Genomic DNA, 24,872 nt, shown 5'->3' on the forward strand with positions numbered 1-24,872 from the left:
CCATAAAAAATCAAAATAAACACATTTCACCTATGTGTATTTTTCCAAATATGAATCCTATCTTAAATTATTGCTAGAATAAGCTTAATCAAGTTACCGAGATTCCAAAATCGTAAAGAACTTGAAAAACGAGGCTGGAACGGACTTACTATTGAGCTTGTAAATCTTGAAAACCCTAGCCATGGCTTCCCCCATACTAATTTCGGCCTCCATGAAAAAGATGAGTCAATTATGGCTTTATTTTCCCTTTTTATTTCTTTTAATTTCCAAATGACTAAAATGCCCTTAAGGCCTTTTTTTAAAATTTTGTCCTATTCATGCCCATTTTGTCCGAATGAAATATAATGGTCTAATTACCATTTAAGGACCTCCTCTTTAAACCCCCCATTTCAATCAAGTACTTATGAATTTGAACACATATTTTGCAACTTTTGCAATTTAGTCCTAAAAGGCAAATTAAACATGCGATCTATAAAATTTCTTATCAATACTCTAACACATGCATCTAATCACTCGGTAAATCATAAAAATTAATTGAAATAAACTTTTCTATCTCAGATTTTTGGTTTCACAACCACTATTCCATTTAGGCCCTATTTCGAGATGTTACATTACAAAACTAGTTAGTTTACCATCAAATGAACTTACCTCGACTACATGATTGCACAAAAGGTATCGATGACTAATCTGAAACTTTTTCCTTTCCACGATTCAAGTTTGGTTGTTGCGTATCTTAATCTAAATAATAGGTTTATTCAATTAAATCATTCAAAATCAACTTAGTATAGCTAATTCAAACTGATAATCCTTTTGAATGTTATTTTACAAAATTACCATCAACACTTTAACATTTGTACAATTAATTTCTTAACCCGAAATTCACAATTTAACCACAATTCATGCAAAACCAAACTAGCCAATTTTTTTATGTTTTCATTTCAACCCAAAGTTTCCATCATTTCACATTATTCACATTGCATTTTACTATACTCTCAAATAGGTTCTTAAACTCAAAATCATCAAAAATCATTTAATAAAATACTTATACTTAACCTTCAAACTTAAGGATTTAATAGCTAAGTTCACAAATATACTTATCTCATTCATGGTAAGTTCCTAAACTTCTAACAATTTCACAAATCAACCTTTGGGTTAGCTAGATTGAGCTAAAACTAACTCAAAATCATAAAAATAGATAGAAACGAACTTCAAAAACTCACTCAAGCAAAGAAAAAAACTTGGTCAAACCTCCCTTGCTCCAACAATTGGATTTCACGGATGGTGAAAGAAGAAATAAAACCTAATACGTTTTTCTCGTCCTTGTTTCCCCCAATCACCTAATACTTAACCTTTTATTCTATATTATTATATATTTTATTAAACGTCATCATGAAATTTGAAAAGTTGGTAAACCACTGTCCACTATCCGATGACATGGTATATTTACTATTTAAGTCCACCTATTTCCCTTTTTATGACTATTTGGTACATTTCACTAATAGAATTCAACATTTGTAACTTTTATGATTTAATCATTTCTACTTAATTAACGGTTCAAACATTTAAATTTTGTTACTAAAGTTTAATATGAATTTAGTAAATGTTTGTAAATATTAAATTAATAATATTTATTTACTCTCTTGTCGAAATTGTGATTCCAAAACCATCATTTTTTATGCCATTGCAATCAGGTTGTTATTACTCTCCATCCCTTACAGAAGTTTCGTCCTCGAATATCTTACCATAGAACAGGTTTGAATATTGCAATATTATAGCTTCTTCTGGTTGCAATGTAGCTTCATCAATCCTATGACAGTGCCAAAGAACATTTACTAAAGCTATACATTTATTTATCAACTCTTTGAATTTCAGAGCCAAAATTTTAACTAGTTCCTTACTATATGACATATCAAGTTGTATTTCCACATCTATTGGTGAAATCACATGTAAGGGATCAAATCTATAACGTTGCAACATGAATACACGGAAAAATTTATGAATTTTCTCCAACTCTGACAACAAATCTAAACGACAAGCACCGCCAATTCTCTCAATAATCTCATACGACCTGATGAAATGGGGACTAAGTTTTCCTTTTCAGCCAAAAAAGAGAACTTTCTTCTAGGGTGATACTTTCAAGAATACTCTGTTGCCGACTTGAAAGTTGATTTCCTTTCTTTTCAAATCCGCATAAGACTTCTAACAACCAGAATCACCTTAAATTTTTCTTCGGTTTCATAGACCAAATCAGTTTCAAAAAGCTTTGTCTCACTCAATTCAGTCTAGTATAAAGGAGTTCTACTGTAACAGCCCATTTTTGGGTCAAATTGAAACAATGGTTTTGGGACCACAATCTGAAGTCAAAATATTTATTTTATTATTATTTTAATGTTTACAGCATGATAGCATGTATGTGTGAAAATGTCGTGAAGAAATTTTGTCGTTTAAATCGTCAATTTGAAAAAAAGGACTAAATTCCGTAAAGTGTAAAAATGGAGTTCCATTAGCTAAAGGTAATCAATAGTTATGAAATCTTAATTTAGAGGTCCTTATGTTGTAATTTTACCATTTGACACATGAGTGGACATATTTTGACAATAAATTTATGATTTAAATGGTTTATAATTAAGGTTAAATTTGTAATTAAATAAATCATTGTTGTTAGATGTACGAGGTTTTGTAAAGTGAATTTTGGGAAAAATGTCAATTTTAGATTAAATTGTGAAATATGTAAATTTAGTGGTTGAATTTTAAAATAAATGAAAAATATGGGCTAATATAAGAATGGTTAATATTCGGTCAACATGAATTTGTATTAAATTGAATGAATTGTGATTTTATATGATAAGGACTAAACTACAAAAATGTGAAATAATAGAGGCAAAAATGAAATTTTTCCAAAATGTGTAAATTGTGCTAAATTGAATGAAATGATGATTAAATATGTAAATTTTGATATTATATAGATTGAGATAAACGAGAGTTGGATCTAGAACTGGGGAAAACAAAGTATCGGATTAGTCGACCTAATTCGTCGTTACAGAAACTTGAGGTAAGTTCGTATAATCAGAATCAAACTTTTAAAGACTTGTAATTAATTGAAATAAATGTATATAATTGAGTAATTGATCTACTTGAAATACAAATGCCTTATTGATATAGTTTGATGGTTATTGAGCCCCGTTTGAACTGTAAGAATTCGTAGGATGCGAGTGACATGTCACTAGGGTTACTGTTTAGGTTGAGATCCTGCATTTGTTGTGGACTCACCGCAGCTCGTATGAGCTTACTGATATATCATCTCGTAAGAGGTTACTGTTCTCAGCTTGTAAGAGCTTACTATTCTCAGTTCGTCAGAGCTTACTGTCCATCAGCTTAGGAGGAGCTTACCGATCATAGCTCGGAACAGTGAATACGATGATGAATTGATGGATTACCGATTAATACACTTAGTGTGTATCATTCGTGTATCTATCGATATTCTAATAGGTTCAACGAGCATAAATTCTATTACTGGTTATGTGAAAAAGCTATGTGTTATACGGATGAAGTACTGTTTATACGGATGAGTTACTATTATCGAATGAATTACTGTTTATATGATTGAGAATGAAATGTTACAAATGATGTACATGATATATGTGAATGTGATATGATACAATTTATTAAGTATTAAATTGAGATAATGGATGATTACATGCACTTATGTAACTAACTTGTGGATGAATGCTTGTGTATAGGCATTTGGCAATTGAGTTTGATATACATTGTTTAATTATTTGATTATATTTAAAAGGTAAGTTAAATTTTGAATTATACGAGCTTACTAAGCTATAAAGCTTACTTTGTTTCTTTTTCCATGTTTTATAGAGGTTCGATAGCTCACACGATTCAGATAAGTCAGAGTTATGCATCACACTATCTAGTTTCCAATTGGTACCTTTGAACTTATGGATATATGTAAATATGGCATGTATAGGCTAGTTATAAAGATAATAGTTATAGTTACTTGAGATGGTGATTTTAGTACATGTTGTGGTATATGATAAAGCCATGTAATTTGGCTTAACTTGGTATAATATTTTGGTTGTGTTTAAGCGCTCAAATATGGTATGTTTTGGCAAGTAGTAGATGGAATAGAAATATGCAATGTTGTCTTGATATGTGATAAGCATATGAATAGAAAACGCATTATATTAATTAAGTATTTGAATACTATGTCGAATTGGTATAAAATGTGTATGAAATGTTGTGGATTGGCTACCTATTGGGTTATAAATGTTGCAAATTATGCTTGTGTAGGTATCTAAAAAAAGGGTGGCAAAATGGCTTTACAAATAGCTTATTTTTGTCCATACGGGCAGAGATACGAGCGTGTGTCTCAGCCGTGTGTGACTTGGCCGTGTAACTTGGCCGTGTTGCATAAGTCAGTATACCCTGTAGGTTTGGCACGGCCTAGCACACAGTTTGGCACACGGACGTATGTGGCCATTTCGAAGGATACACGGGCTAGACACACGGGCATGTGGTTGGCCGTGTGACCCAAATCGGTATGTACGCCCTATTTTCACATGGCCGGTGCCACGGGCGTGTCTAATGGCCGTGTGTCTGCCCACACATATGTGTGTCCCTTATTTGAAGCAAAATTTTCTAAGTTTCCCAAACTTGTTTTGAATTAACCATTTCTAAAGCATGTTTAAGGCCTCGTAGGCTATTATAAGGGACAAATTGATTGAGATTGAATGATGATTGTATGAATGATTGAATGAATGAGAAAAGTATGATTATATTTGTTATAAGTCCGGTAATACTTCGTAACCCTATTCTAGCGTTGAGTACGGGTGAGGGGTGTTACATCTACACTTTCAACCATACAAAGCTTCATACAAGGCCATTTTAGTAATTGATTGGTAACTGTTATTATACGCAAACTCAACCAACGGAAGAAATTTTTCTCAAGTACCTTCAAATTCTAATATACAACAACGGAGCATATCTTCAAGTATCTGAATCACTCATTTAGATTGGTCGTCTGTCTGTAGATGAAATGCGCTACTAAAATGCAATTTGGTGGCCAAAGCTTCTTGTAATTTAATCTAGAATCTAGAAGTAAATCGTGGATTTCGATTAGAAATAATCGACAATGGCAGCCTATGTAATCTGACAATCTCTACAACATATAACTCTGTCAATTTCTCTAGTAAATAATCCATACGCACAGGAATAAAATGTGTTGATTTAGTCAAACGATTAACAAGAACTGAAATGACATCCTTTTTCCTCGGAGATAACGGTAATCCTGACATGAAATCCATGGTAACTCGTTTCCATTTCTATTCTAGAATCATAATCGGCTGCAGCAATCCTGAAGGTAACTGATGTTCGGCTTTAACTTGTTGGCAAATGGAAACACAAAAATATACACACTTTTTCATACCCCTTTTAACTTAAATTCATGCGAATTTGGTTAAATTCTTATCGAAAAATAATTAATTTTTATAAAATAATTAAAGTGCACTTCAAATATTAACATGTTGAATTTTAGTTAATTTCATAATTATTTTTGATGAATTTTGGTTATTTTCGACAGATTTGCACAAAGGGCGAAAAATGGTTCGGCAAACACTACTAGAAGCATAAAACCAAGAAGCAATTTGAAGTATCGAGGTGAACTAAATTTTAGCCTAAGATGGTCCAAAATTATGTGTATTAATTCATAATATAATTAATTTTAATTTATATCCAAGTTAAATTGGGTTAATAAATTATTATTAATTAATTATGAAAAAATTGACCGATTGAACTGAACCGAGTGAACCGAACCGGTCAAGAAAAGGACAGCCCAAACCATCCAAGTGCTGAACCAATTCACCTCATTAGCCGATTATTTAAGCTTGCAAAGAAGCCCTTGAAAACTTGTTCAAATTGCAATTCAACCCCTCCACAATTGGTGGCTTTGTAGATTTGCCCCAAGCGATATTTAGGAAAGTTGAAGCCATCAACTTTGCCACATAGGTGGCCGACCAAGGGTTGGCTCTTTGGCTGTTATTTTTATAAAATTTTATCTACCACATTCAGCTATAAAACCCCCCCTTGGCTGATCATTCAAAGCATCTCTCATTCATTCACATCTCTTCTCTTTTCTCTCATTTTCTCCTCTCATTTTCCCATTCAAAGTTCATTGCTCTCTTGTCGATTTCTCCTCTTGGGAAAGGGGCATTCATCGGCCATTTTGGAGCAACATTGAAGTGTTCGTAGTAGCCTTGGTCGACGAGGACAACAAAGAAGGAAGAACGGAGCAACCTAGTCAAGCCACGGAAAAACACTAGATTTGATTCTTGTTGCCTATCTCTTTAATTTTTGTTGTTTTTGTGATGAACATATCTATGAATATTTATGTTATTGGAATGGTTAATTTAATCAGTGTAGCTTGAATTTAATTCGTGTTGGGTTGATTGCATTTTGTCCTCTTAAATTATTAAAATTGTGTTTATGCTGTTATAGGCCTCGGTAAAATGCTTGATTAAGTAAAATCATGCCTAAGTTATTCTTGCATTATAATTGTGAGGGAACTAATGAATTAATTATTTAAATGGATCAAAATTGTAATTAATTGACACAATACATAATCAGTGCATGTTTATTCTTCTAAGGTAGCTGAAGGTTAAATTAGCATTGTATTTGGCGATACATTTGCCTTGCATAACTTGCAAGATTATTGTGATTAAACTGTTTCAAGGTAAGGATACCTTGTTACTTCACATGGTCTTTTATGTTCTCATTGGATTTAATTAATTGTTTGAATTGACAAAGGAATATGTAAGAGATTAGTTCAATTTAATGAGTATGTATGTGCAATAACATGTTTGCTTATTAAAATCCGTTTAATCGATTGAATTGACATAGGGATATGTTAAGAGATGAATGGATTTGTGTAGGTGAGTATGTTCATAAGTTAGCAAATTACCGAGTTGTCGTGAATTTATTCATAACAACATAAACATGAGTTTAATAATTCTAAGTTAAAGAAATGTAATTAATCCAACACAATTATGTCATCTTGATTAAATCATATTTTCATATCGTGCATTAGAACTTTTATTTTTATTTAGTTTAAAATCTTTTTTGTTTAATCACCCTTTTAAAAACAAAATATTTTTTTCACCAAAATGTTTTAAATTGTATTCATAAATAATTCTTTCCATAGTCTCTGTGGGTACGATAACTCGACATTTACTTGTCACTTTATTACTTGTTGCGATTGTGTACACTTGTACATTTTTGTCGTTCCATGTTTTTGGTGCCGTTGTCGGAGACTGTTTTAAAAAGTCGTTATTTGTGAATTTGTTAGTTTTGCATTTTAGTTTAATTTTCTATTTAATTTTGAACTTAATTAATTTTTTGTATGATTATTTCAGGTGTTTATGAGTATTGACCGAATTATTGACCTACTCCCTGTAGACCCTGAGATAGAACAAACTTTTCGACAGCGAAGAAGACAAGCAAATCAAAAAAGGACCAAAGAGATGAACTTAAAAAATCCAAATCAAGGAAACGGAGCAAACCCTGCTCAAAATCCTATCCTTATTGCTGATGATAGGGATAAAGCTTTAAGACAGTATGTCGTGCCTGTATTTCATGATCTTAATTCGGGTATCAGGAGACCCGAAATTGAGGCACAACAGTTTGAGCTAAAGGCAGCCATGTTTTAGATGCTTCAGACAGTGGGCCAATTTAGTGGAATGCCTACCGAAGATCCTCACCTACACTTAAGACCATTTATTGAGGTGAGCTATTCTTTCAAGTTAGCTGGATTACCCAAAGATGCATTATGATTGAAGCTGTTCCCATATTTTCTAAGGGATAGAGCTCGAGCCTGGTTGAACTCATTGCCACCAAATTCAATTTCCACATGGAAAAAGTTAGCAGAAAGATTCTTTATGAAGTATTTCCTGCCTAGTAAGAATGCTAAGTTGAGGAACGAGATCACTGCTTTCCAACAAATGGATGATGAGTCCTTGTATAAGGCATGGGAAAAGTACAAAGAATTATTACGGAAGTGCCCTCATCATGGAATCCCACATTGCATCCAACTTGAGACATTTTATAATGGTCTCAATGCTCACACGAGAATGGTAGTGGATGTTTCTGCTAATGGTGCTCTCCTTTCTAAGTCTTATAATGAGGTTTATGAAATCATTAAGAGGATTGCCAGCAACAATTATCAAAGGCCAACCAATAGAGCAGCGTCAGGAAGATGAGTTGCTGGAATACATAAAGTAGATGCTCTTACTTCACTCGCATATCAGGTATCATCAATATCCTCAATGTTAAAATATTTTACTACTAATGGGTATAATAGTTTTGCAGCACAACCACCAAATCAATTTGAAAGTATAGCCTGTGTTTTTTGTGGGGAAGGAAATTTGTTTGAAGAATGTCCATCGAATCCAGAATCCGTATATTACATAGGTAACTAGAACCAAAATCGAGGAAGGCAAGGACTGCAATCCAATTTTTATAACCCATCGTGGCGAAATCACCCCAATTTTTCCTGGAGTAACCAAGGGGCTGGAACCAGTAACACTTACACCCAACCTAGATGAACCCAACCGCCTAGTTTCCCCCAACAAGTTCAAAAACTAGCTCAGGCTGAATCATCCAATAGCTTAGAGAATTTATTAAAGGCATTTGGAGAATTAAGTGGGCTAGCTTGCTACTGAACTCAGGAACCGATCACAATGTGCTTTACCTAGTGATATGGTGAATTTGAGGAATATAGGGAAAGAGTATTGCAAAGCATTGACATTGAGGAGTGGAAAGACAGTAGAGCCCCCCACCATCTAAGCTGAAAAGGAGAAAGATGATGCTCAAGATTTAGAGGAAGTTCAACCTGGTGTTGAAATTTCAGTTTCATAAGAACTAGAATTTACAAAACCTGACAAGGTGATTTCAGAACCAGCTAATTCTGATCACTAACAACTTCGTTAGATGCAGAGTTACCACAAAAGACGAATCAACCAATTCTAGTAAAGAAACCACCACTGTCCTACCCTCAAAGACTTCAAAAGCAGAAGCAGGAGATTCAATTCAAGAAGTTCCTAGACGCACTCAAGCAACTTCATATCAACATCCTATTGGTTGAAGCACTTGAGTAGATGCTGAACTATGTCAAATTCATAAAGGATATCCTGTTCAAAAAATGAAGACTTGGAGAATTTGAGACAGTAGCTTTGACGAAGGAATGCAGTGCATATATTCAAGACAAATTACCCTCAAAGTTGAAGGATCTTGGATGTTTTACCACCCCTTGCAACATTGGAGCAACATATTATGGTAAGGCATTATGTGACTTAGGTGCGAGTATTACCTTGATGCCTATGCCAATATTTAGAAAGTTGGGGATAGGTGAAGTTAGACTAACTACGGTTACACTTCAATTAGCAGATCGATCCTTAGTACATCCAAAAGGAAAAATTGAGGATGTATTGGTACGTGTAGATAAATTTATCTTCCCTGTTGATTTTGTTATTCTAGAATATAAAGCAGAAAAAGAAGTGCCAATTATCTTAGGAAGACCATTCTTAGCAACCGGAAGGACCCTTATTGATGTGCAGAAGGGCGAGCTTACTATGCGTGTTCAGGATGATCAGGTAACATTTAACGTTTTTAAGTCTATGCGATTTCCTAACACAACTGATGATTGTTCTGTAGTATTCGATTTAGAGGATTTAATAGTGGAGAAGGAGCTCAACTATGGTGAGGATCCGTTGGAACAAATTTTGACATCAAATCATCCGAATGATGAAGAGAAGGATGAATACTTAGCGTGTAACAGCCAGATTTAGAACTTAGTTAGAACGGTGGTTTTGGGACCATGAATCTGAGTAAAAAAATATTTAAAAATTATTTTCTATGTTTATTTTGGGTGAATTTATATTTGTGAAATTTTTGTAATTTAATTTTATCGTTTGAGTGTCCGATTAAATAAAAGGACTTAATCGCGTAAAATGAAACTTTGATGGTTAATTATAAAAGGACCAAAATGAATTTGTCTTTATAAATGGAAGTGTTTATGTTGCAATTATGCCATTTATTTTGTGGGTGGACGGCAATGGACATTAAATAAGTGATAATATAATGTTTAAACAAAGGTCAAATTTGTAATTAACTAAAATGATATTATAAGTTATAATATAACATAAAATAAAGTCATGCTCACTAATTTTCTCTTGGTCGAAACAAAAAGAAAAGAGAAAGAAATAGAGAAAGCTTAGGGTTCGACACTTTTGGAGCTTGATTCAAGGTTTGTTTTTACTCGATTTTTGATAGTTTTTACATTTTTGATATCGTTGCTTCGAGTACTAGTAAACCCATGCTTGAATTTTTTATTTTGGTGAATATTTTGAATTATGCCATTGTTGAAAGCTTGTGATTTTTGTTGCTTGATGATGAAATATGAAAGATATGTTTTGCGTTAACATATTTTGTATTGGAGTTTTTGATGATTTTGAGTAATTAGGACTAAATTGCAAAAATAATAATTTGAGGGACTAAAATGTGAAATAAATTAAATATATGGACTTGTATGAAATGGGTAAGATTCGGCCTAACATGGGTGTGTTAAAATTTTGCATATTTTATGTTTTGTGCAATAGGGACTAAATTGTAAAAAATGTAAATGTCAGGGGTAAAATGATAACTTTCCCATTTATGTGTTTTTGGACTAAATTGAATGGAAATATGTTTGAATGAGTTTAATTTAAATATGTTTAGATGAAGAACCAAAGAAATCAGATTTGGATCGAGGAAAAATGAAAGTTGTCAACTAGTGGTCTCGTTCCGTTTTATATCGTCTAAGGTAAGTTTATAAGCAAATAGTCATACTCAATTTTAAATAAATGCAAAGTATATATGCTGAATTGATCTGTATGAATTATTATATGCTATAGCCGAATATGAATAGACTTGATTACAATGTTTTCAAATTCGTTTCAACTGAGTTACGACGTTCGAAAGCCCTGTATGAACCTTAGGAATAGTTAGGATACATATGTCATGACATAGGATTCTGATATATGTGTGCGAGTAAGACCATGGCATCGATATGAGATTCCGATATATGTGTGCGAGTAAGACCCTGTCTGGGACAGTGGCATCAATTTGTGATTACATGTAAGACCACGTCTGGGACATTGGCATTGTACTATATGTGTGATTATCCGAGTGTCTTATCCAATTCTGAATGGTTTATCGGGTAAGGATAAGTTGTGTTCGAATAAGTAAAACGAGCTAAATGGCCAGATATGAGCTAACTTGTTACCCATGTGAGATAAGGTAAATGAGTACTTTGAATATTTGTTTAAAATCATGTATGTTAGAAATGGAAAATATATGTGAGATTAGTATGTGTATTCGATCTTGTGCCTAAATAATTTGAACATTAATGAAATGATTCTTAATTATTTGCATATGTGTGACCATGTATATTTGGCCATATAGGCAATGTACATATGTGATGTTATATATATGATCTTGTGTATTCGGCCAAATAAGTGATGTATGTATATGAAGTTAAACCTTGTTTTGTGAGCTTGTGTAAATGAGTGGAAGTATATTTGAATGTATAATGATATCTGGCTATGGAAGTTGAATGAAAATTTGCAAAATTTTAACCTTATAAGAATTCGGCCAAAGTGATAGTTATGTTTAAAAATGTGTGGTTATGGAATGTATAAATTGTTTTAAATGTGACAATGATAATGTAAATTGGATTAGTTTAAATTTAATGAGTTGACTATATTGTTGGGTTGTTATTTGCTTATAACTTACTAAGCTAAGTTAGCTTACTTTGTGTGTTCATATTACTTTGTTTATAGATTTTGGGATACACGTTACAAGCTCGGGGATCGTCAGCAAAGTTCATCACACTATCTACTGCTTTGGTATTTAAATAGTCAAACTTAAATTATGGCATATATAGGCTGGAACATACTTTTGAAATGTTGATTTTGGTTATGTATTTAAAGCCATGTGAAAATGGCTTGCTATTTATGTTTAGACTTGGTTTTATGTGTACTTAGTCATAATGTTTAGTGAGCTTGGTTTTGATAATTCGGTTATGCTTGATAGTGGTTTTAATTCATTTTATTTAAAGTTTCTAGTTTTATGAATGGATGATGTTCATCGTAAGTGTTTTATGCATTGAAAATGGCTTTATTCTTAGGTTTGAATTCGGTTTTAGTTGAATCATGGTTAAATTCCATTTGATTATTATACCGCATGTCATGGTTGATCATAATCTTTACGTTATTTTGAAAGTGTATCTAAGTATATGAAGCTTGTGAAGGTACTTTGTGTTTCGGCTATATGTTTATAATAGATGTTAATTAAGCTAGGGTTGGCCATATGTTTGTTAAGTAAAAATTAAGACTTATACATGATATAATTTGGTGTTGACTTATAATTTCTCTTGAGTCATGTGTATATGATATCCGGCCTTATTATATTAGTTGAATTTTATATGCTTTACTTGTGTATAAAGGTGTTTATATTATGGATGTTATGTATATATATATGCATGTGGTTATATATATAAATTTTCTAGTTACCTATAAGTTTGCAAATAGGTAAAAAGAATTGTGATAGCTGAATAGACTAGGAAATGAAATGAGTTTACTTATAATCAAAAGTTTGTTTTAATTGGTGTTAATATGCAAAAATATATATAAGTTTCATATAGATTAAATAGTTGATGCCGCATATATGATTAAAAGAGTTGACAAGTAAATTTTATTTCAAATGGTGTGTAACTTTTGAAGGTGCAAGGCTTTTACAAAGATAGGTCTAACATTCAATATTAAAATTATTGATGTATTAAATATTCAATATAAGTATAAATGGTAATGAAATTTATACTATGCTGTGAATGACATATATTCTTGAGTTTCAATAATTGATTTAGTTATAATCATTGATGTAATTAAAATTTCGAACTATATTATGTGATCCATATCTATGTGAATTGTAATATATCGGTAATGCCTCATAATCCTAATCCGACAACAGATATGGGCTACGGGTGTTATGTGACAGCCCAAAATTGACCCTAGTCGGGGTGTGGTTTCGGGACCACAAAACCGAGGCATAAAAATAATTTATAATTTATTTTGATGCCTATAATATGTGTTAATTCATGTGTGACATTTTGATGTTTGATTTAGAGTTATAAATGTGAATTTCACTAGAAAGGACCTAGTAGTAAACTTTGAAAGTATGATGGGAAATGTGTGATGACTAGTTGATAATGCATGCAAAAATAAGGGATTTGCATGTCAAATTCCCCTAACATGAAGTGGCCGCCATGACAAGAGGGTATGGGCTAAACATGTCATGAAACATGTTTTGTTGGTGCATTAGGGTGAAATAATAAACAAAGGTGTATGGGTGATAAAAGAATGAAAAAATGTGTGTGAGTGTGGTATTCCCCCCTTGCCGTGAGTTGAGAAAGAAGGAAGAAAAAAATTGTTGTGTTCATCCTTTCTCATCTTTTGGCCGAAAATCATAAGGAGGAAGAAAGGGATTTTTGCTCCATTTTGGTTTAAGAAGAGAACTAGAAGGAGATTTGGCCATACTTGTACCAAGATTAAGGTATGTATGAGGTTGTGTCATGAGTTTCATGCATGTTTTAGTTGCTAACTTGATGTTCATGTTATCCCATGGTTCAAATCCTTGTTGTGCCATGGAAATGGTATTTGGCCAAGGTTGATATTGTGTTAAAGCCATTGCATGCTAAATGTGAAGCTTGTTGATGATGCATGTAATGAAGGATTGACTACTCTTGAAATTTCTTTTTAGTATTCTTGAGTAGGACATTGGATTCTTTGTTTAACCATGACCAAAGTTAAAGGGTATGGTTGTGATGTATTCGGCCATGGTGCATTCATGAGCATGATTTATGCTTGTTACTTGATTGGTAAAATTTGTGTTTGGATGGGTATGAACCCCTTGAGATTGACCTTGCACCTATATGTGTGTATATGTTTGCACATGATGTTTTGATTATGAAGTAAGTGATAAATATGTTTGTTTAAAGAAGAAAATGTTGAAGAATGATTGTGAAATTGCAAGTACATTCGCCTAGTACACATATGATGTGAAAATCTTGGAATTTATTGTTGATTTGGTGCAAGAATGACTAAGTATAATCGGCCATATGAGTGCTTGATGCTATATTATAAGTATTGAGCTACAATATGTAAAGCATTAGCTAGTAAAATGTGTGCCATTCATGTGTGGTGTTAAACATGTAATTGGCCTCAACATCAACATGCATAATCGGCCATGAATGAGTACCTAAGAGGTTGTGTTGTTCGCCATGAGTAAGCATGTTGAAGGCTTTGTGTGTTGAGTCGATTCATGAATTCCGTACTTATGTGACTTTAATGTCTAGTGAATATATGTGGGCTAAGTGCCTTGAGTTCTTCTTTTCGATACTCAAATGATTGAATCAAATTATTTGTTAAATTAAGCTCAAGAGCAAGGGGACCAAATCCAATAAAGGGAAGGAAAAAGTAGTCGAATAGCCATCGAATCGTTCGACAACATCCGAGGTAAGTTTTCGAGTATCGAAACTTAGATTTTGATTCGATTGAATGAAGTAATAAGCAATCGAAATTGTGCCCTTGTATATGGCCATTGAGCGAAATGATATTTTGATTAAGTAAAATGTGCATAAAAGTTTGTTATGAAATTGAAACAAAGATGTGAATGAATGTGCGAATTGTGATATCGGGCTAAGCCGAAGGCAATTGTGAGAATTGTGATATCGGGCTAAGCCCAAGGCAATTGTGCGACTATGATATCGGGCTAAGCCCGAAGGTAATTGTGCGAGTTGTGATATCCGGGTTAAGTCCCAAGGCATTTGTGCGGGTTACCATAACCGGGCTATGTCCCGAAGGTGTTTTGAACAGTAGCTATATCCGGATAAACTCCGAAGGTATGTGATTTGAAATTTATAAGCTGCTGGAAAATTTTCAGTTAATGCACTTGTGAAATTCCCAACAACAAGGTATGTTTTGTGTGTGCTTTGCACACTATGAGTAAGTGCGTATGAATATTCGCTCTAATGATAAATGAGCTATCGGCATTAACTAGGCCGTTATTTGTGTATGAATATAAGACTTGGGATTGTGAAGTAAGCATGTCTTTGAGAAATTGTGCATATGAATTATTGTTTAGCTACTTGAATGCTATGCTTTGGTTGTGTGTATATTATGGCTCGAAACTTACTAAGCATAAATTGCTTACTCCGTTTCTTTGTTTCTCTGTTTATAGATTTTGCTCGTTAGCGATCGGATTTGGGATCATAGAAGTTGAAGTCAACCACACTATCAAAGCCCCTTTTTGGTACTCCTTTAGTTGAGTTCGGATATGGCATGTATAGGACTACCCTCGGTTGTTTTAAGTACTTGTGATGTATATGTGTACGGCCATGCGAAAATGGTTCGTAATAGTGGAGTATGGAATTAGACCATTTGTGGTTTGTAATTATATTTGGTTTCATGATGTGATTATGGTTTGGAATGAGAGAGTTGGTCACATGATCAGCCATTGGAATGGCTAAATATGATCATATGTGGACCTAAGTATGACTAGACTATAGTTGGTTCATGGGAACTACAATATAGGTAAAGCCTACCTTAAAAACAGATGCTGCCAGCTGCAGTGACGTGGATGTGGAAAATCACCAAAATTTGTAGGAAAGGTTTTAAATAGTGAATAAATTATGTGATCGAACCTTGACGAGTCTATTTTCATATGAAAGTAACGAAACGATCATATGAACAGTATACCGAGAAATATTAAAGTTCTCGTGAGACAGGGCCAGAACGGTTTCTGGGTCCCCTGTCGCGACTTTGAAAATTTACCATAAATTATCCAGATTGAATTAGAAGTCATACCTTATATTTTCAGATTCCGTTTTGAGTCTAGTTTCATTAGAAACAAACGGCATCAGTATTGAAACCCTGTACAGAGAGATATTCAAGTTGTAACGCGCGAAGGTCAGTGTAGTCGACCCCTGTAACATGGGTGTCTTTAACTAATAAACTGTACCAATTTTCCCGACCAAAAATTCTAGAAATAAATCCATGGATGGATATATGAGTCTAAATTCAGGGAAAATTTACGGAATCAGTTTCCGAGTTGTGAAACTCGAGATATGCTTTTAAGGCGACAGCGATGCAGTTTTCAGCTTGCCAGGAATGTCAAATTAATTGGTGCCATAAGTGGTTTTGGCTTGTTAGCCCTCGTGTCCGACACCGGCAACGGTCTCGGGTTCGGGGTGTTACATGTTACATTTTATTAGTATCAGAGCTACGGTTTAGTCGGTTCTAGGACTAACGTAGTGCGTGTGAGTCTTGCTATACATGCCATATTATATGCTGCAATAGTGCGATGACTTCTGACATTTGAAAATGTATTTTCATATAGTAAATGGATCCCAACAGAGCTGTAGTTGATGATGTCGAGAGTGTAGCGCCTGTTCCAGCGCAAGGGACAGTGCCGGTTAATTCTCGACCGATTTCGAGTATGTGACAGCCCAAAATAGACCCTAGCCGGAATGTGGTTTCGGGACCACAAAACCGAGGCATAAAAATAATTAAAAATTTATTTTGATACCTATAATATGTGTGTGCTCATGTATGACATTTTATGATGATTGATTTAGTATTATAAAGGTGAATTTCACTAGAAAGGACTTGTGTGAGAAAACTTAGAAATGAGATAGGCAAATGTTGAAGTGGCCTATTGATGCACACTAGAAAATATTGTCCTTGCATGTCAAATTCCCCAAATTTGACTATAATGGCCGCCAAGGTGGGCATGATGGGCAAGGAAAACATGTTTCCAACATGTTTGGCTAGTGAGTCATGTAGGAAGTATTATAATAAAAATAAGCATAAAAAATGAAAAAAAAAAGAGAAAGATGAGCTTGGATGCCCCTTGCCGTGAGTTGAGATGAAGGAAGAAAAAAAATTTTGTTGTGTTCATCCATTTTCACTTCTTGGCGAAAAACTAAGGAAAAGGGGAGGATTTTTGCTTCATGCTTGGTTTAGAAGAGATCTAGAAGGAGATTTGGCTAAATTGGCATCAAGATTAAGGTATGTATGAGGTTGTGTTAGGAGTTTCATGCATGTTTTGGTTGCTAACTTGATGTGCATGTTAGCCATGGCTCAAATCTTTGTTATGCCATGGAAATGGTATTTGGCCAAAGTTGTTATGGTGATAAAGCCATTGCATGCTAAGTGTGAAGCTTGATGATGATGCATGCAATGATGGATTGTCTACTCTTGAGTAAGATTTTGAGTTTTCTTTTTGTGTTTAACCATGATTGAAGTTGAAAGGAGCATGATTGTCATATTCGCCATAATGCATTCATGAGCATGGTTCATGCTTCTTGCATGTTAGTTAAAATTTGTATTTTGGATGGCTATGGACACCTTGAAATTCGGCCATGCTCATATATGTATATATATGTTTGCACATGATGTTTTGGCTATGAAGTAAGTGATGAATATGTTCGTTTAAAGAAGAAGATGTTGAAGAATGCTTGTGAAATTGCAAGCACATTCGGCCTAGCACACATATGAGTGCTTGATGTTATATTATAAGTTTTGAGCTACAATATGCAAAGCATTAACTAGTAAAATGCATGCTGTTTTTGTGTGGTATTAAGTGCATAATTGGCCTCAACATGGACATGTATATTCAGCCTAAGGTAGCCTATTGATGGCCTTAGCTTTTCCTTGATGCTCGAATGAATTGTATTGAATTGCTTGATGTAGTATAAAATGTGCATGACCATTGTGTATTCAAGCTAAAGAGTGGCCATATGACCATTTAAACTCCTTGTCATATTCGCCATAAGCTAGCACAATGAGGTTTTAATAAATTGAATTTGTTTGAATTAGCTCAAGAGCTAAGAGGGCCACAATTGGACAAGGGAAGGAAAAGTGATTGAATAGCCGTAAAAGCCGTTCGACAACATCCGAGGTAAGTCCTCAAGAAGTGACCTTACTTGAATTATGTGGAATGAAATATGGATGTGTGGATTATTGATTTATGTGTGTATGAGTATTGAATGATACCGGGCTAAGTCCCGGCGATTATGCTAGCGATTATAATTGTGTTTGAGCCTTAGTAACGAAAATGAAATATGTATGTCCAATGATTATTGATGTATGTGTGCATGAGAAATTGAATGATATCCGGGCTAAGCCCCAAAGACAATCATGCTGGAAATTATATCCGGTTAAGACCAAGGCAATTGTGCTAGTGGCTACATCCGGCTAAGACCCAAGGCATTCGTATGAGTCATTCTATCCGGCTAAGACCAAGGCATTTGAGCACATGGTTATATCCGGTTATATTCAAGAATCTTGGGCTGGAGGTGAGTGTTGGTTGCTGTAATAAATTCAATTAGTACACTCGAAAAGCCCAAAGAATAAGGTACGCTTATATGTGCATTGGAAAGTCGACATGTTTGAGCAACATTCGCTCAATCGACTAATGAATTTCAGTTATTGAATTGATTGATACTTTGTGAAAGTATATAATGATGAAGTGTGAAGTAAGAATGTGTATTAATGAAATGATGCATTTGGCTATGTGAATGTATTGCTGTAATTAGAGTTGATTATATTCCTTGAGACTTACTAAGCATAAAAATGCTTACCCGTTACTTTGGCTCTGTTTTATAGATTTCGCTCGATAGCAATCGGACTCGGGATCAATAAAGTCAAGTCATCCACACTATCAACGCCTCTATTTTGGTATAAATTTTGGTTGAACTTTGAAATGGCATGTATAGGACTACCCCTTGTTGGTTTGAAAATGTGGTGATGTATATGTATACGGCCATGCGAAAATGGCTCGTAAAAGGAAGCATGATCTTAGACTATTTGTGGTTTGTATGTATATATATGGTGTCATGATGTGATTATGGATTGGAAATGGGAGTGTTGGTCACATGATCAACCATTGGTATGGTTAAAATGATCATATATGAACCTATGTATGGCAAGGCTAGTTGGTTCATGGAGACTACAAAATAGGTAAGACCTACCTTAAAAACAGATGCTGCCAGCTGCAGTGACGTGAATGTGAAAAATCACCAAAATTTGTAGGAATGGTATTAAATAGTGAATAAGCTATATAAATGAACCTTGATGAGTCTATTTTCATATGGAAGAAACGAAATGGTCATAGGAGTTACATGTTAAGAGATATTAAGGCTATTGTGAGACAGGGCCAGAACGGTTTCTGGGTCCCCTGTCACAACTTTAAAAATTTACTATAAATTATCCAGAAAGAATTAGGAGTCATTCCTTATATGTACAGATTCCATTTTGAGTCTAGTTTCATTAGAAACAAACGGAACCAGTGTTAAATCCCTGTACAGAGAGATATTCAAGTTATAACGCGCGAAGGTCAGAGCAGTCGATCCCTGTAACATGGGTGACTTTAACTAATAAACTGTACCAATTGGCCTGACAAAAAATTCTAGAAATAAATCCATGGATGGATATATGAGTATAAATTCTGGGAAAATTTAAGAAACCAGTTTCCGAGTTTTGAAACTCGAGATATGATTTTTAAGGCGACAGTGACGCAGTTTTCCAGCCTGACTGGAAATGTCAAATTGGTGGGCAAAACATGTGAACTTGGCTTGTTAACCCCTCGTGTCCGACACCGGCGATGGTCTCAGGTTCGGGGTGTTACAGAGTAACCAGGAAGGAGAGGCTAAACAAGCCTTTTTATCAAATGATGAATGATTGGTTTATTCAATATATTCGGACTAACCCAGCTGCACGACAACCTCTACCCCCGACTAATCTATCTTCGATGCCTGTTTACCTCAAGTAAGTGATCCACTGAGATTATATAAGCCGCCTGTCGATAAAATCAGAAAACACAGGATGAAGAGTTTAAAGCTACTGATGATGATGATGCTGAGCGGGCTAAGTTCTGGCTGAATAATTTATTATGCTCGGATTTAATGCTTTGTTTTGATGATGGTTGTGTTCGGTTGTGATTTTGGTGGTTCAGCCTTATATATTCTCATGTGAACCAAGGTCGGATATAATGGTCATAAAATGAATTAAGGTATTTCATATATTAGTTAGTTAAAAATCAAGATAAGTACATGAGGTATATACGGTGTTCTTTCATGGTCAATATTAGTGATATATATAATTCATGATTGGTTGTTATGGTTTAAGTTTATTTGGATATAATGTTATGTGTCAAGGATGGAAGGTATTTTTTATATGTGTTTCATAAATTGAATGTGGTTGACGACTTTGGATATGATTAGATTGAATTGGTCATGGTATATGTACAAGTATGTTTTAAGCTTGATATGATATTTGTGGTTGAATGATTTGGATATAGTGCATCCATAGATAGACATGTATGTGATTTGGTACCTAAGAGTAATTGGTTTTATCTTAATGTAAATAAATTTATTTGGTTCTGGTAATATATAATATGTTTATATTTGAGAATGGTTTACTAAATTTGGCTTTGTATTGAAGTGAAATGATTATGATATGTATATATGTTTGAATGGGTACCGATTATTTAAATTTAGTGGCCATAGTAATGTATAATTATATATATATATATGTGCATAAGTCATAGTTATTATTATATTGAATTGGCCAAGTAGAGACAAGTTGGATAAGCTATTTAGACTTAGTTATACACTACTTTATGGTTCGACAAATGTGATTAAAATAGGTCACAATATGCCACTTGTATGCTTGTGTTATAATTATGGTTAAGTAATATGTATTATAAGGATTGGTAATCTTTGATAAAAGAAGTGGACATTGTGATATATGTTATCTATATGAAGCAAAATGATGTATGATTTTATTAATTAAAGTTGGTGTGTATAAATTTTAAGTTGATAGATTAATTAGTATGTAAACCATTCATGTACTTTTAATTTTAAGTTTGCATATATGATTTGAGTATGAAATGAATTATATTGGGTTATAAGCTAAGCATTTAACTTCTATGATTATTTATTTATATTGTATTAGCAATAATTTGAATAATTAGATAAACAGTATGATCGAAACATGTAAATTTTTTTTGTTTTTTTTTAAATAAACTTATTAGATGGTTTACTTTGTAATGAAAGTCTGTTCAAAATTGTCCTATGAAAGTTAATGCCTCGTAACCTCATTCCGGCAACGGATTCGGGTTAAGGATGTGACATAGCGTTGTTAGAAGCTAATCAAAAGGGATTTAATCTGAAATCCCGTTTTGAATCTTTGGAATTAGAGAAAAAGGATTATGCCTAACCAAAAGTGTCAATCGAGGAGCCACCTAAATTAGAACTCAAGGTACTACCTTCACATTTGAAATATGTTTATTTAGGTAACTCTTCTACTTTGCCTATGATAATTTTAGCAGAATTAACTACTGAGCAAGAAGAGAAACTCATCCTGGTGTTGAAAAAAGTCAAGAAGGCTATCGGATGGACCATAGCCGATATTTGCGGTATTAGTCCATCTGTATGCATGCACAAGATCATACTAGAAAATGGCGAGAAAGGGACGATTAATGGACAACGAAGACTGAACCCTATTATGAAGGACAAAGTAAAGAAAGAAATCATCAAGTGGTTAGACGCAGGTATAATTTACCCCATCTCAGATAATTCATGGGTAAGTCCAGTCCAGTGCATGCCAAAGAAAGGAGGTATCACGGTCATTGAAAATGAAGCACCTAGGAAAGATCACTTTCCTTTGTCGTTTTTGGACCAGATGCTGGATAGACTCACAGGGCGAGACTGTTACTGTTTTCTTGATGGAAACTCAAGGTATAATCAGATTATAGTAGCATCAAAAGATCAGCATAAGACAACATTCACTTGCCTGTACGGTACATTTGCATTAGACGCATGCGATTTGGTTTATGTAATGCACTTGCTACATTTCAAAGATGTATGATGTCTATTTTTACTGACATGGTTTAGAAATATTTGGAAGTCTTTATGGATGATTTTTCAGTATTTGGGGATACATATGATGATTTCCTAGCCAATTTAGCCAAGGTACTAAGGCGATGCGAACAGACAAACCTCGTACTAAATTGGGAAAAGTGCCATTTCATGGTACGTGAAGGTATTGTTCTAGGGCATTGGATAACAAGACATGGAATAGAGGTTGATAAAGCAAAGGTAGATGTTATTGAGAAACTCCCAGCTCCAACATCTGTAAAGGTGTTAGGAGCTTTTTGGGCCATACCAGTTTCTATCAAAGTTTCATTAAAGACTTCTCCAAAATTGCTAAACCCTTATGCAAATTATTGGAGAAGGACACGATGTTCAAATTTGATGAATAGTCTTAAGAGCTTTCAATGATTTGAAGGGTCGATTAGTTTCGACACCTATAATCGTCACACCAGACTAGGATTCGCCATTTGAATTGATGTGTGACGCAAGTGACTTCGCGAATGGAGCTGTCATGGGTCAGCGAAGGAACAAATTTTTTCATCCCATCTACTACGCAAGTTGAACTCTGACAGGAGCTCAACTGAATTATACGGTAATAGAGAAAGAGTTACTTGCTATTGTGTTCGCTTTTGACAAGTTTCGATCTTATCTTGTAGGTACCAAAGTGACTGTCTATATGGACCAATAGGCGATTAAGTATTTACTATAATGCCCCCACGCCCGAGACCATCACCGGAGTCGAGCTTGAGGGGTTACCGAACATAATTTATCAAATTAAGAACTTCAAATCATTTGTTTCTACATTCACAGCTTTCTAGCTACCCGCGTCACAGTTACAAGAAAAATCATATCTCGAGTTATAAAACTCGAAATCAAGATCCATAAATTTTCCCTGAATCTAGACTCATATATCTATTTACTAAATTTTTTCTAGAATTTTTGGTTGGGCCAATTAGTACATTTTATTAATTAAAGTCTCCCCTGTTTCAGGGTTTGACTGCTCTGACCTCTGTGTATTACAAATCATATATCTCTCTATACAGAATATCAATGACTATAAGGTTTATTTCTCTTAAAAATATACTCAATAATGAATCTTTAAATATAAATAATAACTTCTAATTATTTTTCTAAAATTTATTATGAATTTTTAAAATAAGAACAGGGGATCCAGAAATCACTCTGGCCCTGTTTCACAAAAGTTTAAATATCTCATAAAATATAATTTATATACCTTTTTTGTTCTATCCACATGAAAATAGACTCATTAAGATTCAATTTCATAACTTACTCATCATTTAGTTCCATTTATACTATTTTTAGTGATTTTTCAAATTCATGTCATTGCTGCAGCAATATTCTGTTTTAAGGCAAGTTTCGTCTTTCCATGAATTTTTATGAACTAGATAACCTATTAAACTTCCATGATATCAAACATGATCTAAATTAGCCATCACCATGAATTATCAATATCAAACATTTTCTCAACCAAACATGGTCATATCATAAAATTATTTACACCAAATAGGTATATTGCTATACATGCCATACTTAAGTAGTTGTACAAGCCATTTACCAAGATAAAAGTCCTTTGGATAGTGTGATCGAACTTTCGACCTGTCCCGATTCCTGAACCGGCTTGTTCAAAAATATAGTGAACGAAAAGGAAGGAGTAAGCATAAATGCTTAGGAAGTTCATATGCAAATAACAAGTAACATAACAATACAATCATACCAAACAACCTTAACATGGTATCACCAAAACATTTATCACATTTCTAAATATCATTCATCACCTTACGATCTTATCGTTATTGTATCTATTTCCAACCCGAGGGTTAAGAACATACCTGTCCAAAGTGTCCATTTCACAACACTTACCCAAAACATCACTTATATCTTAAGTGCTCTTCCATTAAACTAGAAATTTCACCCGTTGAACACATCGGAATATAACTCGGATACATGGATAATTTGCACATAAGTGCCACATATGTAATCAAGAAATCATGTAACCTGCCCCTAAGTGAACTCGGACTCAACTCAACGAGCTCGAGCATTCGCATCCATAAATGAACTCCGACTCAACTCAACGAGTTCGGATGCCTAGTTACATCTTACGAACTCGGACTCAACTCAACGAATTCGGACATTTGCATCGATAAGTGAACTCGGACTCAACTCAACGAGTTCAGATGCTCAACCATCCTAGTGACATGTCACTTGTATCCTAATCTATTCCTAATGTTCAAACGGGTTTTTTCCCTCGATCTCACATTTGCCGTCTTCCATGGAATATCAGAACCGATACTCGGTAGCAATTCATATTTATTAAGTAGTAAACATAATTTGCATATTACTCAACATTAACCACAAAGCATAATATTTCACTATTAAAAATCAGCATATCATATAATTAACATCAATAACTTAAAAATAACAATTATGCTACATTATTTACACATGAACTTACCTTGGTACCAAAATATAAAGATTTTGCAATTTAGTCCACAATCTTTTCTTTTCCTCGATCGCGACTTGAATCTCGTTTCTCTTAATCTATAATACCAAATTAATCTTATTTAATACATACATTCATCAAAACAACATTTAATACGAACTTTGGAAAATTACACTTTTGCCCCTAAACTTTTGCATAATTACACTTTTTCCCCTAGGCTCGGGAATTAAACTTTATTCCTTATTCTTATGTTTTATAACATGCTGATCACTTTTCCCTTCTATGGCAACATCAAATTCTCACTCTAACATATACTTGTGACTATTAGGTATTTTTGCCGATTAAGCCCTTTTACTCGTTTTCACTCAAAACTGAGTA

The 24,872-nt window shown here is 34.0% G+C and overlaps 1 non-coding gene across 1 annotated transcript; it reads right to left on the minus strand.

Annotated features, from left to right (window-relative positions):
• Positions 1 to 7,970: 7,970 nt before the first annotated feature.
• On the minus strand, positions 7,971 to 8,077 carry LOC128281909 (small nucleolar RNA R71). The gene has a single exon (XR_008272192.1). It is a non-coding gene; the product is annotated as a small nucleolar RNA R71 (small nucleolar RNA).
• Between the last annotated feature and the right edge of the window lie 16,795 nt (positions 8,078 to 24,872).

Source organism: Gossypium arboreum, chromosome 1 (genome assembly GCF_025698485.1).
Source record: "Gossypium arboreum isolate Shixiya-1 chromosome 1, ASM2569848v2, whole genome shotgun sequence".
NCBI lineage: Eukaryota > Viridiplantae > Streptophyta > Magnoliopsida > Malvales > Malvaceae > Gossypium > Gossypium arboreum.